This window comes from Lipotes vexillifer, unplaced genomic scaffold (assembly GCF_000442215.2).
Source record: "Lipotes vexillifer unplaced genomic scaffold, Lipotes_vexillifer_v1.1 scaffold49, whole genome shotgun sequence".
In the NCBI taxonomy this organism is placed as follows: domain Eukaryota; kingdom Metazoa; phylum Chordata; class Mammalia; order Artiodactyla; family Lipotidae; genus Lipotes; species Lipotes vexillifer.
Window position 1 is genome coordinate 4,706,786 of NW_006790551.1, and position 13,925 is coordinate 4,720,710.

The following is a 13,925-nucleotide window of genomic DNA, read 5'->3' on the forward strand; positions in this document are numbered from 1 at the left end:
ACAGTCTTCAAATTCAGCCCCATTATCTACTGACTGAATGGCTTGGGGGAAGTTAGTCTTTTTACTCTTCAGTTTCCTCATTTATGAGATAGGGATACTATTAATTGGGTATATTCCTCATAGGTTATGAGCATGAAATGAGATAATTCATGTAAAATGCTGAGCACTTGATAAATTACTTGTTGGTAAATATAATTATAAGGCACTTAAAGACAATGCATTTAAGATGTTATGCATTTCTCTGTAATCTCACTTATTTTAATTTGCTTAATAAAATTCTCTTTATATAAGTGGTATAAAAAGTTTGAGCTCAGTACTGAATTATCAAGAACTCTGAGGTACCAGTATATGAATTATTTTACCATATTGTGAATTCTCAGAAGTTAAGTCCATATTCAAGTGAAAGTACACAACAACATATGATCAAATATGAGAGTTTTGATTGTTTATTTAGCTTTTCCGTAGTACTAATTATCATGATATGACTCACTATATCTCTAATTCAATGGTATTTTCTCAAAAAAATTATTACAAACAGATACTGAGCTTTTCATAGTTTCACCTTTCAAATAATACTTTATTACTTGACATTTATATTCTATTTTTAACAAAGCTTTTCTCTTTGTTAGGTTATCTGGACTATACCAGTTAAAATTTTAAAATTGGATATTTCCAATTAGTTTCAATTTGTCAGTTACACATCTGAATTAAGACTTGTACTGGATTTTAATTACCTTTTGGGAACAAATATTTGCATAGTTGATTAATAACTCCTGATATTGTGGTAATTTCTTCAAGAACATCTTTTCATTAAATGTGGAGGTTTAAGCCAGTTAGAAATAACCCTTTTTGTTATATAAATCTGGCTTCAATTCAATGGGTTCAATTTTTGAACCCATTACCCTAATGTTCAGTGCTATTTCCCATTTTGAAAACTCATTTTGTGTGTGGGTATTTGAAATGATCAGAGATATTACCAAGAAAATGACCAATAAGCCATAAAACTGCTCAACTCATTACTAGTATACTTTATTTGTTACCGGGAAAGTTTCATTTTAGATTACTTTGGAAGAGAGTATGAGTGTATGTGTAGCAGTTCCCTGGGTGTATGGTCCTATTGTCCTGTTCTTAATTTATTTAGAGTTTCTGCACTTGCTGTTGAGCAAGTGTGAAATTAAGGCCACTGTGTTTAAAAATGTAGTACAGGAATCTGAGCTTTCAATGAAATCAGATAAGAAACCTGAGAAAAGTGCAAAAGAGCAAAGTGTTTATTTCATTCTCCTTACTTGCGCGTAAGAAAGCAGTCCACCTCCAAGTAAGGCATTCACATCTACAACTTCACCAGCATGTGGAGCTGGCAAGGAAAAAGACCCAAGGAAAGCGTTCTGTCAACAGCCTTCCCCAAACTGGATACACTACCTCACTCTACCAAGGCTGAATGAATTGAACCCAAACCAAGAACTTAACAAATTTTGTCTGCCCAGAGCGATTTTAACTTGAATTTGAACTTTTCATCATTCTCTGACACCTACAGAGGATTTTAAATCAGTTACAGGAGATCTTGATTAAACTCTTCTCTCTAAAACATCTTTTTAAACTTGTTAAACAAAGGCAAAAGAGGCACATGGTAGAGTGGACTCCGTGACCTTCTGTTGGCTATACAGAAAGGCCCTGTCTCTTAGTCTTTGGAAGGCTTCGGGTAATCAAGGAAGCAGATTTGGGGTACACTTCAGAAGACATTTACAGCCTATTTTTCTTTGGTTTTCAGTGGGATTAAAAGCCCTCCTTGAATGTTTCTAAAACTTGTAAGAAGAAGGTGCTTTAGAGTAGCTAGTAAGATTTATAAGACTATAGAAAAGCTTAGTTAGCTGTCTTTTATAAACACTTACTTAAAGATCTTCAGATCAAAGGAGCATTCATAGAAAATATTTTTATTTGCTAAAATCAAGTATATGTTCATATTTGGATTTTTCCAAATATGCATTCCTATATTTATTTTAGTTCATAAATACTCTTTGTGGTAAATAAGGGAAAAACAGAAGATGAATGTAAGATGTTCTCTTCCTAGAAGACAAATGTTGAGGATGGGAACAGTTTCTAGAACTGAATAAGGTAAGGTGGGAGCAACAAGCCTTTGAGTCATTTAAACCCTAAGCTAATGATAGTTGTGATTGTTTATTGTGAACTCACTGGGCCCATGCAAATAGGATGTGACTCTAGATTATGTAAGAAAAGGTGTTAATGGATGATAAAAACTCAACTCATCATGCTCACAAAAGAGGACATGAAATAGTTGTCTCCAGGGAAGTTTCACAGTGCTACACAGGGAGTAGCAGTGCATCCAAATGTCCCCTAATATAAGAACATACTTTTTGCCCAATCAGTAAATTATTCTTCCTGACAAAATTGATGGAATATAATCCCTTCCCTTACTGTGGTGCAGATAGAATAATACAATAGAAAAGATACAGGAAGTAGAATTATCAGTTCATGGTGGAGAGACACAAAAGCACAACACCATGGTAGAAACCAAGAGATAAAGCATTTCCCAGCATAGGCTGCAGATTTGCTTGAAAGGAGGAGGACAATAGAAGGGTTAAGAACAATGATTTTATGATCAGTAGAGATGTATTTTCATTCCAATTTGTAGATTTAGGCAGGAACCCGAAGCCTCCATTTCTTCTTCTATACCTGGGAAAAATAAAAAGATAATAAACTAACTCATACAGTTGTTGTGAGAGTTAAGTATGGTAATGCATGTAGAGCAGGGGTCCCTAACTCCCAGGCCACAGACCAGTACCGATCCACTGTCTGTTAGGAACCAGGCCTCACAGCAGGAGGTGAGCAGCTGGTGAGCGAGCGAAGCTTCATCTGTATTTATAGCCGCTCCCCATCGCTCGCATTACCGCCTGAGCTCTCCCTCCTGTCAGCATTATGGTGCATTGTATAATTATTTCATTATATATTACAATGTAATAATAATAGACATAAAGAGCACAGTAAATGTAATGTGCTTGAATCATCCCAAAGCCGTCCTGCCACCCTCACCCCCGGTCCGTGGAAAAATTGTCTTCCACAAAACCAGTCCCTGGTGCCAAAAAGTCTGGGGACTGCTGATGTAGAGAGATTAACAAAATGCCAGGTATGTAAGTGCCCAGGAGTTTGTGGCTGCTGCCATTAGTCCCCAGCTCTTTGTCCCACACTGTTGAATAAAGGCTGTAGTTAAATTTTGAGCAAGCAAGTGTACAGTACCTGAAAGCAAAAGCCTTTCTATCAGGAATCAACACTGAAGTGTGAACCAATAAGAGAAAAGAAATGTGTGGTAAACAAGGATGTCATCAGATTTAGAAAGAAAAACAACATGGCCTGAACTAGAGACAGGGTTAAAGGTTTTCAGTTTTCCTAAAAATTAATATAAGATCTGTCCTTTGTTGTCAAGATTTGTGACAAAATTAACTACAGAGTGACCTACAGATGGTTCTTATTCTTAAGCATGTATTCATTTATTTTCAGTCCTTACTTTTCACCTTTCTTGAGTTAATAAAACAACTCCAGTCTGGAAGATCATTGTGGTTGGTTTCTGTACACTTGCTGCAGTCTAGATTTTGGAGCCCAGAAAGAAGAGCTAAAAAGTACGACCCCCTTTATAGGAATTTTGCCTTAACAAACCTCTGTTCTCTCTCTCTGTAAGACCATACATTTAAGTGTATGGTCTTACAATACTATATTCTTAAATATGGCTACATATGTTATTTCAGACTTCTCATGAAGTCTGAACATCATGGGTCTTCAAGGAAACAAAAGAAGAAAATTCCCTCTCTCTGTTCAGCTCTCATCATCTTTCTGACCAGAGAAACTGGAGAAAGAAGTGTTGGATTTGTTTCTCTCCGATCGCTTACTTCTTGGCTATAGAGCCCCTTTTAAGGGAGGTAGCATTCTTGGATCAGTCAGGTTTGATTGGGGACGTAGAAGCCACTGTCGGTATATTTAGGGGAAAGAAAATTAATATATGCAAAGTATTTGAAGCTTAGATAATTGGAAGAACTGCAAAAGCAAAGATCCAAAAGGCCCCTTACAGGAAATCTAGAAGTATAGGCTTTCATGGAAGCCTATACTACATTGATATACCCAATAGCAATGATTCTAGTTGCTAGCAGAGCTGAAATAGGAGCGTAGCAGAATGCCCATAATACAAGTGAGCCAGACCTCATCGATTTTCCTCTCCAGATCTTGTCTTCATTTCTCTGCTTTTATCGCCAGGAGTCTGACTTGAATGAACTGGTGGTCCAGCACTGGTGGTCCTCCTTTGTCTTCTAGCTTCCGGTTGGGTTTGGCCAGCAAGGAGTACTGATAGGACATCAGATGAGAGGAGAATAAGGTTAGGGTAATCTGTCTCCTTCCTCCCTTCCTTCAAGGTAGTTCAGGAAGTCCGTGTCTCTTGCAGCTGCTTTCAAGTTAGCCTCCTCTCCCAATATACTCCTTCCAGGTTTTGGTAACTGTTCCTTCCTCATCCTTTCTGGCTGAGGAATGATAATATCTCTCACTAACCCTTGCTTGGGTCCTGCATTCTCCCTTGTGGTTCCATTACATCCTGCAACATTCCTGTAAATAATCCTTTAGTAAATAAACACCCCGTGAGTTATTCTAACATGAGCGTGCCAACTGTTCCCTATTGGGAACCTGACTGATATAACAGTTTATACCATAAGTGTTTCCAAGAAAGCCACCTTAAAGATGGGTGTCTGGAATTGGGAGATTTATATTTAAAGGAGATCAGGGATAACATCCTTGCTGGGATGAAAGGGACATGGGTAACCCATGGCATGTGGTAAAATCTCCCTTTCTCACCTTGTGATGCTTGTGAGCCTAAGATACAGTACAAGTGACAGGCAAGACATAGATCGATTGGCTGAGGAATTTGGCTACTTTGTAAACAATGAAGATTGTAAGGGCTATGGAATCACCCATTTTTCTCTTTGGGCCTCAGAGAACATACACAGAAATTAAGGATCATAAACATATAATTAAAAGGAAGGATTGGAAGGCTCCACTACAGCTTTGAAGGCTTCCTTGCAATCTAGAAGTGTGAGGGTAAGGACTGCAGAGTTGCAGCTCCAATTAAATGCTCAGTCTTGTCCGATCTCTCACTCTAAAAGCAAGGACACTGCTGCTGGAAAGCAAGTGGGTCCTTGAGATCTGGGTTGAGGACATTTAAGAAAATGTGGGCTGAGACTGAGATCTTTCATCTCAGCTTGCCCTGACATTCCCTTTCTTGTGGAGGGAAGGGCCTCCTCTCTCCATCATCCCTCCTCTCTAGTCTTTGCATCACAGACAGCTGCTTCAGGAGCTAATACTGATTCTCCTTCAGGCCCACCCTGACTATGTCTCACTGATTTTGATTTGCCTTATTAATTATATACCAACAGAGCCCTAAAAACTGAAAAATTATCAACAGCTGTTAAGTAAAATATTTTGAGATGTTTGATAAAAGTGAAATAAAATTAATAAAAAATGTTTTTGTAAAACTACTAAGATGTCATTTACGCCTATACTATCTTTGAGTTTCCCAAAATGGCTATTAGGTAACATAAAGGTTTCATCCTTCACCTTACAAAAGAAAGGATCACAGGAATAACTAGAGTTTTTCTAAAAATTCAGCAAATTTTAATTTATTCAAAACTTATGAAAGCTTTTGTCTACCAAACTTAATATGTAGTGGTACACGGGCCTCTTACTTTTGGCCTCTCCCGTTACGGAGCACAGGCTCCGGACGCGCAGGCTCAGCGGCCATGGCTCACGGGCCCAGCCGCTCCGCGGCATGTGGGATCTTCCCGGACCGGGGCACGAACCTGTGTCCCCTGCATTGGCAGGGGGGCTCTCAACCACTGCACCACCAGGGAAGCCCAATACGTATTTTTAAAACACCCCAAAATCAATGAAAGTTTGTCTCCCTAGTAAATATGTGAATATAAATGATCTAATGATTGAATATTTTTCAAATAAAAAAATGTATTCCTATTTCGGTTCAAAGATGGGTACAATAACTTTGACCAAAGTGATCTGTTTCCAGGATTCTAGATTCATAAAACCTTTTTTGCATTCACTTAAAGTCTGGACAAGTCTTAGAGTATGACTCAATAACAAGTAAATTGTCAGAGGCTTCTTGATTATTTCAGTCTTTCTTTAGGCTCAATAGCCAACACATATCCCCTTGACTAAGAGTGATACAGCAGTAGAGAACCTTATGAAAACTTCAGTTGGTATAGTTATAAAGTACTAAGTAAGCTTCATGGTTTCCCATATTATACAAACTCTTCCGCTGACAAAATAACCTTAGAGCTTTATGGCCATTTGTCAAACTATGAAATAGGGGTTTTTTTTCCCCATTCACATGCCGCTGTCCATCACTGCAGTACTCTAAAGCCAGCCACCTCTTTCCTTCACTGGAGGAAGGAGAATTCCATGATATTTAACCTTTCTAAGGGAACTATCCATCCCTTGTACAGAGCTCTTAGAGACTCCCTTGGATAATTCTGATTTAAATACTTATATTTATGGATCATTTCATTCTTAAAAAGAAAAAATTAAAATTTTCCAATTAGGTTGTGCTATCACAGATGTGAATTCATCCTTAAAATTTAAGCTTCTCACAGAATTTAATCAATTCAGATGGCTAAATTAATTGCTATTGTTCAGACCCTTCTTCTGAAAAAAGGCAAAAGACTGAATATTTATACTGATAGGAGATATATGGTTTGGGGTTAGTCCATGACTTTGAAATGCTTGGATTATAGAGATTTCCCAGCTACCACAGGAACCACTAGAAAATGGATGGCAAGTTAAAGAAATTGGAGCTTCTTTGCTGTTACCTAAGGAGATTGACATAATAAAAGTGGAATTTCCCAAAATCCTTCATAATATTAACCTCAATAGCAAAAATAAATTCTCCATGATACTGAACCAACTTTGTGAGTATTTTTAAAATAATGGTGAGGATTTCTCCAAGGCATGTCCTACCTGCTAATAACACAGTCTCAGTGAGTTCTTAGATGTAGGATATGGACAGGAATGTAAGCCTCAGGACCATTTTGAATATCTCCAAATATGCTATGAATAAGTTCTAATTAGTGTTATTTATTTTTCGGGTAGTTTGAAGCTTCACCTTGATAGAGAGCTATGTTGTAATGGTAGAAAAAAAAATAATGTGGTTTTATACTCTCAGCCTGGGGACTTCCAACTTCTCTCTCCAATAATAGGGACACACATTTCACAGGTACTGTTATTTAAGAATCCTGTAACTTATAATTACTCAGAATCTCCACAGTCCTTTTCATCCCAAATTTCAAGAAAGATAAAGAGAAGCAAGGGAATTCCAAAACTATAATTCACAAAGCTCTCAGGAATCTCAGACTATTTAAGGCCCAGAATACTGCCAATAGCCTTGAGGACAATAAATCAATCCTCTCTAGTAGTATCTATAAGTTATCTCCTTTTGAATTAATAACCGGCCTGTCTAATATTTTTGAGAGTTACTTTCTATCCTAGATTGTACTCTTTCAGAAGCTGGTATGACTAATTATTGCAGGAGACTCAAATGATACCTCTAGCTTTATCACCAAGAGGTAAAAGGGGGATTTCCAAAATGCCTACCCAAGCAACCTTTGCATAAGCTGAAACCTGGAGATCTGGGCTTCAGAAAAAGGCATCAGGAAAAAGAAAAAAAAAAAAACCCAACAAAAAAAAATCTACCCTCGAGCTTCAATTCAAAAAAGCTTCATAAGGTACTGTCATAACTGACACAGCATAAAACTCCAAGGTGTTAATTCCTGGGTTCATGTTTCCCAAGTTAAAAAAAATATACAGTAATTCCTACTGACTACTGGACTTCTATTCCATCAGGAGACCTTGAATTGATGATGTTTAGGAATTCTCCTGAAGCTGCTGACTATATAAGTGGACAACTTCTACCCAGAATGACAGAACAATCTGCTGACTACAGAAGTAAACAGCTTCTGCTCAAGATGATAAAGCAAGATTAATTATATGATTTTCCAGCATTTTTTCCCTTTGTCACTAATCTTGCCTATTGTTCTTTTTTTGTTATTCTCCATTAACTAAAGGTTCTCAATATGATCCCCTTTATCTTTATCCTGCTACTTTGGACCCCCCTCTTCTGCCACTTAAGAAAAAGCAAAACTCTCTGGCGTATTTTTCTCAGACTATAGCTATTGCTCTGATTACTGACAGCATTTAATAACTGTTCTTTTAGACACTTCAGAAGTAGATTCATTTTTATAGGAACCTCTCGGTAACTTATGTTTACTTCATATATCACACACTTCATTATGATAAAAAATTAGACTTTGACCTCATGTCAATGAATGCTTCAGCTAAGGTTATTACAACCCTATCAGTAAAACCTAGCTCACCAGGAGGGGGTTCTAATTTGGGGCCATTCTTGCTACAATTGTCAATTTGTTTTCTTGAGAGACCTGGTTTTTTTTGTTTTGCGGTACGCGGGCCTCTCACTGTTGTGGCCTCTCCCGTTGCAGAGCACAGGCTCTGGACGCGCAGGCCCAGCAGCCATGGCTCACGGGCCCAGCCGCTCCACGGCATGTGGGATCTTCCCGGACTGGGGCACGAACCTGCGTCCCCTGCATCGGCAGGCGGACTCTCAACCACTGCGCCATCAGGGAAGCCCGAGAGACCTGTTTTGTGGGAACTCTTTAGCTCTAGTCAAGGAATCTGTCCCTCTTGAGGGACAAAATTGGTTTACTCCTGGTGCTAAGTGATATCACTACTCCCAATACAGTCTGTGTCCCACTAGATTACCAGTTCTCACGTGGACATTGAGCTTACCCTCACCTGTCACATGCTAACTTATCCTAAGTATTCAGGATAACTGTTAGAGACTTTTAGATGGTTATAGTTGCCAGCCTCCAGTGGATCATGTTTCTCTGAAAGGAATACTCATAAACCTTCCAAAAGAGGCTGACACAGACTGCTTAGGAAAACTTCTAGGAGAGATCACTGACTCTCTATGCATACTATAGGATGATACAATTGGAAAAAGTATTCTGACCCTAGAAGACATGCTGATCGACAAATTCTGTCTGGAAGCCTCCCAAATCATTTAAAATTATTCAGAGCTATCATGGTTGATCGCACAGGCCTTAATTTCTATGCAGCTATCCAAAGAAAACCTTTATTCTATACCAAACACTTCTTGTTGCTCCTATGATGCCGTAGGTCAAGGAGAATAGTGCAGGACTCGCCTGAAAAGAAAAATAAATAAGTAAAGCCATCTGGTTCTCTAAAACAGACTCAGCTGAATTCTGGAAAATGCTTTTGCTGCCTGGGTTTTATAATCTTGCCCCTGACTTTGAGGGTTTTTACTAGTAATAGCATTGAATTTAACAACTGGGGGGAGGGGAGGTAACCATAATGTAACCGAAGCTGATGGAGTAAGCCATACGAAATCCAACTATATTGAAAAATAAGAATTTATCATGAAGACACTTTAGTTTGATACGGTGAGAGCAGAAGCTAAATTACAATGGTCTGAAGAGTCAGAAAGTAGAAATCAAGATAACTTTCTAAATTTCGAAACACCCAAATCACCACTTTTTCTAAAAGTGTGATTTTGAAGGAATGTGAGAGATACAGAGAAATCTAAGAGATGTGTGTTGTGGAGATGGAGATGCTATCCCGTGCCCAACCCAGGGATGAGCCATCCACAGGAGAGAACCACATCTGATAACACGTGAGGAAAGTGGGCTAAAGGATGGGTGATGAGGTAGGCAGGTTGTAGGAAGGACAGACGGGGAGAAAGTAGGTATTGTATGACATCACTGTTTTCTCTGTGAAGTAGGTATTGAGACTACATTGAGACTAGGTGTTGGGACTAAAGGTGAAAGTGAAATGATAGAAGCTTTGAAGAGTCAATGGAAAACAGATGTTGAGGGACCGAAAGAGGTAAATGAGGGCACACAGCAGGTTTTTCTGAGGAGCCTCAAGTACTACCTTATACTGGAAACTATGAGTTTATAAGGGAGTCAACCTGCAGGATTCTGTAATCCTCTCCAGTAGGACTTAGAAGCAGGTATCGTTTAGAAACAGAAAAAGTGAGCTGTTGGATTGATACAGCTGAGATTACTTTTTATTATACATCTGTGTGGTGAAATGACAGTGGACAGGGAAAGTAATCGAGTAGACAAGACTATATTTAGAGAGGTGGGCCACAGGATCAGAGGTGTCAGTGGCACAGCGTGGAGAACTTGCTAACTCACCTAGGGAGTTACGCTATCTTTGTCAGGCCTCCAGCGGAAATTCTCCATGACTGAAGGAATGAAAACTTGAAGTGAAGCAGAGTTGAACTATCCTGTGCTTGAGAAAGTCGAGGAATTTTGAATCCACTCTAAAAGGCAGCAATGCATATACATAAAGAACAAGGGAGGAGGGGAGGGAAGGAAAAAAGAAGTGGTGGGAGAGTAACATTTCAGTTAAGGCAAAGCGGTATTAATCAGTTACGTGGTAAACTGTATTCTATGAGACATAAACATTAAAGCCCATTTAGAAAAACTAGGAAGATGTAGAGAAAATAAATTGTTTTACCAAGATTATTTTTAAGCATCTTGTCCACACACCGTGACTTTTAGAAAGTTAAATAATTTCCCTAGACCTCAGTTTCCCTATTTGTAACGTGGTGACAACAGTATCCCCCTTGAAAGTTTTAGGGAGAGGATTAAAAAAAAAATTGTAGGAAAGTGTATAGCATAATGCCAGGCACAAAACTAATGTTAAATTTGCTTTAGGGAATTCCCTGGTGGTCCAGTGGTTAGGACTCCACGCTGTCACTGTCCAGGGCCCAGGTTCAATCCCTGGTCAGGGAACTGAAATCCCACAAGCCACATGGTGTGGCCAAAAAAAAAAATTGCTTTATTTTTTCTATTATTAATACTTAAGTAGTGCTGGTTTAGTGTTTTAAAAAGCAGTTGGTCCTAAATTAGAAAATATCCAGGATCATCTTTTCAATTTGTTACCATCGAGAGGACCTTAAACTTAAGTGTATGATCGTTGATCTGGGAATTTTATAACCAAAAATGTAAATGCCAATAGCAAGAACAATTTACTTAAATATGGAATTTGGCTCTGCCTGAAATAAGCAGGGATCAAACCACTCCCTGAATCTCTGTAACTTCCTTGTACCTCCCTTCCACTAGGCAAAGAGGTTGTGTGATTAGGTCAGAGCTTTGGAGGGCTTGGGTTGAACTGTTACGACATAGACTGATAACTCCCAAGATGTACATCCAGACCCGATCTCACTTCAGAACTGCTTGCTGCACTTCTCCACCTCGGTGTGTCTCTCCATATATATGACATTGTGCAGAAATACACTCAAACCCCAAACATGCTTCTCAGCCTATGTTTCCTATTGTTTTGGGGGGCAACACCATATATTCAGGCACCCCAAGCTAAAAGAAACCCCTCAATTTCATCTTGAATATTTTTTCTTCCTCACCAAATATCCAATTACCTAAGGCCTCCTAAATCTTTCTCAGTCGACTCCCCCCCTTTCACCCCTACCACCAATACCTGACTCTCCCTCAGAATCTCCTACATGGACCACTGCCTATCATTGCTACTCACAGAGCCTTACCCTTAACCCATATCTGCGCTGTGTCCTTCACCCCCATCACACTATAAACTTTTCTGTGCAGGTCCTGATAAAGTGCCTGGTACATAGTGAGCACTCAGGAAACATCTGTTGACCTAAACAGGATTGAGGGAGAATGGATAGTCTATCTGAGGAGATGGAGGGCTACCACTGCAGATAAAAACTCTTCTTGAGAGGCTGAGGCCAGCCTACATTTCCACCCTTAGCTTTCACTCTTCTCTTATAACTCATTCTAATTGGATTTGTGACCAGTCCTCATGTCAGACATTCTCACCTCTGGTATAGCAGAATGGGATGATTAATGCCTTTTTTAAAGAATGAGACACACGTGGATTATGAACCAATGACTATCTTCGTACTTAAAAAACTCTCTGCAAACCAGATTGTTTAGTGAAAATGGGGGTAATAATAACTACCTCATGGTGTGAATGTGAAGATTAAGTGAGATGATATACACTGAACAACTGGCAAAAAAATTACTGCTCAATAAATGTTAGCTATTATTAGTGTTATATGGTCTGGCCCTACCTGCTCTTCTCTTTCTCTCTGAATCCTATCTACTCTTTCACTTCTTTTGGGATAGCTCGTTCCCACCTTCATAATAAAGCCTTATCCTGTTGGGAATTAATTTTCTTCCCCCATTCTCTTAATCGCTCCATTGATGATATTAGCTACTTAATGTATTAAGAATACTTTATATATTATTTTATTTAAAGAAGTAGATATTATCATCTCTATATGACACATAACAAGACTGAGAAATAGTGTAGTAAACTTGCTTGCCCAAAGTCACATGAGAAGGAATGGGCAGAGTGATAGCGTGAATCCAACCAGTGCTATCTATATTCTTTTCCAAAGCCAAAGAGACTCCATTGCCTGAAATTATTCTGCTTATTTTAAACTTATAAACTCTATAGTATTTTCCATTATACAGATCTTCCTCAACTTATGATGGAGTTAGTCCTGATAAACCCATCATAAGTCAAAAATGTAAGTTGAAAAATGCATTTAATATACCTAACCTACCAAGCATTATAGCTTAGCCTGGCCTACCTTAAATGTGCTCAGACACAGTAGCCTACTGTTGGGCAAAATCATCTAACACAAAGCCTATTTTTAAATAACTTGTTGTAATTTATTGAACACTGTTCTGACAATGAAAAACAGAATGGCTGTGTGGGTACAGAATGGTTGTAAGTGTATCAGTGTTTACCCTCATGCTCGCATGTCTGACTGGGAGCTTTGGTTCACTGCCCCTGCCCAGCATCACGAGAGGGTATCGTGTCACATATCACTAGTGCAGGAAAATATCAAAATTCAAAATTCTGAAGTATGGTTTCTACTGAATGCATATCACTTTTGCATCATTGTTAAAGCTGAAAAATCCTAAGTCGAGGACTACATGTAGAGTGTGACAGGTTAAATATGTCCACAAATTTTTTGCAGCTCCTCCCATCGAGAGTTTATTTCTGTATGTATCTTGAATCTGAATTGGCCTTGAGACTTGCCTGATCAGTAGAATATGGTGGAAGTAAAGATGTGTGAGTGTTAAGCCTGGGTCTTGAGAGGCCTTGAAGCTTCTGTATTTGCTTTCTTTTTTTTTCTTTTTTTTTTTGTGGTACACGGGCCTCTCACTGCTGTGGCCTCTCCCGTGGCGGAGCACAGGCTCCGGATGTGCAGGCTCAGCGGCCATGGCTCACGGGCCCAGCCGCGCCGTGGCATGTGGGATCTTCCCAGACCGGGGCACGACCCCGTGTCCCCTGCATCGGCAGGCGGACTCCCAACCACTGCGCCACCAGGGAAGCCCTGGATTTGCTTTCTTGTACTGCTCCCACCACTATCTAAGGAAACCCAGGATAGCCTACTGAATGGTGAGAGACCACGTGAAGAGAGCAGCCCAGGTGACAGCCAGCACCAGTTCCCAGACATGTGAGAGAGCCACTGTATACCCTCTACTCCAGGCAAGATACCAGCGTACTCAGTCACATGAGAGCCTGGCAGAGGACCTCCTACCCAATCCAAGAATCATGAGCAATAATAAGTTGTCATTTTATGCCTCCAGTCTTGGGGTGATACTTTATGCACTAATAATTAACTGAGACCAAAATTGGCACCTAAATATGGATTGGAGCGATGACATAGACCTGCAAAAGTAGCATTGGCTTTGAGCCCAGTGGTAGGTTAATGAGAGAGAGTGAACCACACGACTATTAGAGGAGCTGGAAGATCAGTGAGGAAATTGCTGCTG

The 13,925-nt window shown here is 39.4% G+C and overlaps 1 non-coding gene across 1 annotated transcript; it reads left to right on the plus strand.

Moving 5' to 3' along the window:
• Positions 1-10,819: 10,819 nt before the first annotated feature.
• On the plus strand, positions 10,820-10,892 carry TRNAD-GUC (transfer RNA aspartic acid (anticodon GUC)). The gene has a single exon. It is a non-coding gene; the product is annotated as a tRNA-Asp (tRNA).
• The last annotated feature ends 3,033 nt before the right edge of the window (positions 10,893-13,925 follow it).